This window comes from Glycine soja, chromosome 3 (genome assembly GCF_004193775.1).
Source record: "Glycine soja cultivar W05 chromosome 3, ASM419377v2, whole genome shotgun sequence".
In the NCBI taxonomy this organism is placed as follows: Eukaryota; Viridiplantae; Streptophyta; class Magnoliopsida; order Fabales; family Fabaceae; genus Glycine; species Glycine soja.
The window spans coordinates 9043117-9048895 of record NC_041004.1 but is presented as its reverse complement, the minus strand read 5'-3'; the positions used below and the strand labels follow the sequence as shown (position 1 = coordinate 9048895).

The following is a 5779-nucleotide window of genomic DNA, read 5'->3' as shown; positions in this document are numbered from 1 at the left end:
ATGGCAGGTCCAGAGGTTGCTATTAGGAGCTTGAATTCAAATGATACCAGGGGAAAGACCATTACTTGCAAAGGTACGTAACACTAAAATTCTATATTATATGTTCAAATCATATTCCACAATTCTCGCATGATGCATGCCAAATTTTGCATCCTCATAAAACAATATTATTATTATATTGCCATCAATATTCATCATTATGAAGCTACCGTGGCATATGGTCCTCGAGGACCCTTTGTGGTGGAACGTGTTCTTGTCCATCCTCCTCAGAAAATGGAGGTTTGAATCAAGATCCTATTCACCATAATCTGCCACACCGAGCTAGCTTTTAGGGTTGAGTTAGGCTTCTCACATTATTTATTCTAAGATGGTATCAGAGCCTTAGCACCTTCCTTTGGCTTTCGCACACAGGCCCTAGCGCGGTTCAACCCTTTTCTTTTTCTTCTCCATCACCATGTCTCACTCAAACTCTATCTTTTACACTGCTCTTGCTGTCTCCAACATCAAGAATCATGCCCCAATCATTCTTGAGATGGAAAATGTCCAATACGTGACATGGGCTGAACTTTTCAAACCTCGATGAGCCTTTTTACTCGTTGTCTCTCTCAAATCTCTTCTCATACCTTATCTCTCTCAAATCACTTCCCTTACCTTACCTTCCCTCCATCTCTTATTTCTTCTTTTTCTCACCGCTATGACGGACAATAAGAGTTCTTTCCATTCGTCTCTTGCGGTTTCCAATATAAGGAACCATATCTCCATCACTCTTGAAATGGATAATGTCTGTCGAAGAGCTACCTCATTATTCAACTTGTTTCGGGTCTCACAAGTTCATATCAAGGTGTAGGGACGTTAATTTAGCAGAGTGATCATCAACCTTCGTTTTATCAGGCTCGATCGATGCTCACACTTGAGGAAGCCGGATTGGCAATGTTGGCTGCCTCACAATCCATTTATGACTCAAATTTCTCTCATTCAAACCAACAACAACGTGGGAAGTCGTTTGGATATCACAAGAATTCTGAAAAAAAAATTAGTGACGGTGGTCCTGGGTCCAGTTCGAGACAGTCTCAGTGTTCGTATTCGTCGACCTCTCGCTTTGACTGCGGAGGTGTGATAAAATATATGATAAGATATTCTATCAGTATTCTTAGCTTGACTAAATCAGTTTGTATTTGATAGAATATATTATCATAATATAAGATAAGATATTCTATCATTATTCTTAGTTTATCTTTAAGCTTGTAATCCTTTATATAAGCTAATGATGCTTAACGAAATGAGAGAAAAAAATATTCTTTCCCTCATCCCTTGAGCTAGCTTTTGGGGTTGAATTAGGCCTCTCACATTATACACTCTAACATGGTATCAGAGCCAGACTCTGTTCCTGGGACCTCGCATTCGCTTCCGCTGTGACGAACACCCACCATTTGTTGTTCACGCACCAAGCCCAATAAGTGATGGGCGTGAAGGGGGTGTATTGGAAAATACCCAAGTCCCACAACGGCTGCCTCAATCCTTGGAGTATAGCTTATATATCTGTTAGACAACTTCACTTAATGTCAATTGATTTTAAGTATGTTGTCTAATACATTGTTGATTGATGTTGATTGATTTTTGTTAGTTTCCTTCTTTTATGGGGATATTAAAGAATGAGGCTCAACGTGCTTATCCTCGGATTTTCGGCCGTGAAGCTTCCGGGTAGGACACAAAAATATTGATCAACTATGACAAATTATAACATTAATGGACCCTCTTTGGATAATAAGAAGATAAAATAAATTGAGAGCTTTTGAGTTTTTTAATTTTTAATTTTTTATAAAAGTTAACTGTACGAATTGATTTTAATTTATGAAAAAGAAACTCATAAGCAAATATGTTCTATCGCATGAAATTGAATTGAAAGTGAGAACACTTGTGGCTATTTGTGTGTGCTATGAATTTTTAGGATTGTGGAAAGTGTGAGAGAAGGTGCAAATGACATGAAAGAAGGGAATTTGGTGGTGCCAATTTTCAATGGGGAATGCGGGGATTGCAAATATTGCAAGTGCGAGAAGACCAACATGTGTGAGAGATTTGGGGTGGATCCTATGAGGAAGGTGATGGTGCCACAAGGTTTTCTACAACTGATGGAAAACCAATCTTGCATTTCTTGAACACTTCAACTTTCACAGAGTACACGGTAGTGGATTCAGCATGCGTTGTCAAGATTCGCGTTGATGGCGATGGTGACCTCAATCCCTACATTAAAAGACTTACCTTACTCAGTTGTGGCGTATCTACGGGTAAGAAACTTGGTCAACCTCAATAATTTAAAATATTACAAGCTTCAAATTTTACACATAAAATATAAAATATAATCGGATCATGCATGATAATTCACTTTATTAATTTTTTTGTTAGTATTTTACTCATTTAGCTTTACAAATAATTAAGTTTTTTTAACTTGGTTTATTTGTACGTTTAGAAGTATTTTAAGAAATTTATCTTGGATAAACGTTTTTATTTTGAAAATTAAATGAATGTGTTTTCCCTAAACTAACCTAACTTATTAGCTAGTTCCTCTAAAAAAAACATAACTTATTAGTTAGTTAATATAATAATAATAATAATAATAATAATTTATGCACAGTTTACATAATAATTTGCGTTTTGGATCCATCCTATTAGATTGTTAGTTTTTTTCTCCCCTATTTAATTGAGGACCCACACCCCATCACTCCATGTATCACGAGATTTGGAATTATATGGAAACTTGACCTATTAAATAACAAATAATAAAAATTCTACTTGAAGATAATTTAATTTTTATTTCATGTTCTTTTCAAAGAATAATGCGTTTTCATTTTCTCCTCACTTTTATGGAATTTCAAATCCTCTAAAATTGATTTTGTTGTATGCCTTTTCTCTCTCTTTATCTATTTAGCTAGGGCTGGACATTCAACAAGGCAACTAAGGTCATGTTCAAGGTTATCAAACTCGAGAGTTTACGTAGACTCGTGAGAGTTTTATAGACTCGACTCATTGACTCAACTCGTAGACTTGTAACTTCATATAAAAATAATAACAAAATATTTATAAATAACATACTAATTAAATATTTCAATAATATAATTAATAAAGCAAAATAGTAAATTATAAAGTTCAGGATATTTAAATAACAAAGTCTAGTAATAATACACTACTACTAGATAATAACTTGTAGAGGTTATAGTAGTGGTAAATCATTCTTATCGAGGGAATGTTATTAGAGAATAAGAGCTTGATGTTATTAAAGGTAAAAATTTTGTATTTGAAAATAACACGCTAAATGAAAGTATGTTGAATGCTAAGCAGATAGAAAATAATAAAAAATGACTTAAATTTTGGTCTAATTTTTTTTTGACTTACTAACTCGTTGACTGGATGGTAAGCTCGACAGCCTACCGAGTTTACTTAGGGTTTATAGAGTTTGCCCAAAGTCTACTTAAAAAAGAGTTTACTCAAGAGTCAACTCGCAGAGGACAAGTGGACTAGTAAACTCGTAAGAGTTAGCGAGTTAACTCAAGAGTTTGATAACCATGGTCATGGCCTCCCCAAATTTATAAGGCCCTCAAAGTTTTTTTAATAATAGTATTATTAATATAAATTATTTTTTAAAAGCCCATAGTCCATTTTTTAGTTTTTGCAAATGAAAAGTCCCTCAAGAGTGACTCAGTAAATTTTTCAACAGCTAAGCATATAATCCCTATTGGCTACTTGTACAATTCCAACATTAATGCAATTTAATTTTATTTTGACAAAAAAAAAGTCATTTTTGGATCAACCTTTTCCTCTAGTCTCTCTCATTCTCATTCTCTCTATTCTCAGTTCTCTACTACTATATTCAAGTAATTATTTGACTTTTCAACTTTCATATAAGAATAAATAGGCATTTTGGTCCCTGACTTTTGACCCCTTTTGCAAATTAGCCCCTATCTTTTTTAAATGTAAAAAATAGTCCCTATATTTGCATAAGTTTTACAAAATAGTATTTGCCGTTAAATTTAAAAGTAACATCGTTAGTGAGGTGTATTGTTGGCAATTTTAGTGCCACATAGACTTTCCAAGGTGGCAAATTGTCCCAGATTGTGACACGTAGACTGGACTTTGATGCAAAATTTAAAAATTTGTCAAATATTTTCTTCTTCACTTGCTTCTTCTTCTTCAAATTAGGGTTTCTAAAGCTTCTCTCCTCTCAATTGCACTTCCAATGATGTTCTCATTTCCAAATTCCAAGCAACCACCAAAGTAAAGCGAAAGTACTGAGGAACGAGATTGGAACTTCTCCACGGAGATTATTGAGAGCATTTTGCCAGAGGATCTCCAGACGACGGTGAAAATGTGCATCGACGGCCTCCAGTCGCATCGGTGGCGGTGAAGCACTTCGCGGCAGCGAAACTCTGGCTACTAGCCAAAAACCGCGCCGACAATCGCGTTCTGATTGTGAAGTCTGGCCTGTCCCCGTCCTCATTCTGCTTCTCCGGTGCAGTGACTCGTGGACGCAGGAACACGCTGTCACCGCACTGTTAAACCTCTCTCTCCACGAGGACAACAAAATGTCGATAACCAATGCTGGAGCAGTTAAGTCTCTAATTTATGTTCTAAAAACTGGAACTGAAACTTTGAAGCAGAACGCGGCGTGTGCACTCTTAAGCCTTGCATTGGTGGAAGAGAACAAGGGCTCGATCGGGGCTTTCGATGCAATACCGCCGCTGGTTTCTTTTCTTTTGAACGGTTTGAGCAGAGGGGAGAAGGACGTGCTGACGACGCTTTATAAGCTGTGTTTTGTTAGGCATAACAAGGAAAAAGCGGTGAAGGCCATGGATTGACATGGCAGAGAAGGCCATGGTGGTGCTGAACAGCCTGGTGGGGATTTAGGAAGGGAAGGCCATGGAATGAATCTCGCGGCTGAGAGATCCGACCGAGAGAGAGATCCGTAGCGCCACGCCATGTTTTTGGTTTTGCTCTGCACACAAATGGAACCCACTCATTAGGGGTTTAGGCAGTGTGTGATGAAGAAGCTAAACCTAGGAGGTCTCATAATTCCCAAAATGGAATTTAATTGAGTTGAAGCACCCCAGAAGGTAAGAAGAATGAACATGTTGTTATAGATGGAGATGAATAGGGAATACCATTTACTATTTATTTTGTTTTGGCAATTGTTGTTGTTGGAGAGAACTACATACAGCTTGGAGAGAACTACATACAACTTCATCATTCATCAGCTACTTAATTTTTGAATGGTTTTTATCCTAACTTATCATAATTTTTCAATTCAATCCAAAGACTTGCCACATGAGTTTGCTTACATGGACAAATTCTTGCCACATAGACATATGACTAATAGTGAAAATTGGATTTTAACGGTAGGGACTTATTTGCATAACGGATGTAAAGATAGAGACTATTTTTTACATTTCAAAAAGATAGAGACTAAATTGCAAAAGGGACCAAAAGTTAGGGACCAAAATGCCTATTAACTCTTCATATAATTATATTCTAATTTGTGAATTGGTATACCCCACACCAAGTGACCAACTCCAATATTCCATCTCCAAGTGACAGGAAGAGGATACACACAAACGTTGTTAGCATCTCAAATTCTCAACAGGTTTGATCATTTCACTCATTTAATTTATAAAGCAATTGATTGAATTGAAATTAAAATTAAATTGAATGAACATTTACAAATTACAATTGTTACATCTCATTTTTTATTGTTTATCGTTGTATCATTGTAGGTGCAAGTAAAGTGATT

General features: G+C 36.2%; 1 pseudogene; it reads left to right on the top strand.

Moving 5' to 3' along the window:
* On the top strand, positions 1-4551 carry LOC114404925 (annotated as a pseudogene).
* The last annotated feature ends 1228 nt before the right edge of the window (positions 4552-5779 follow it).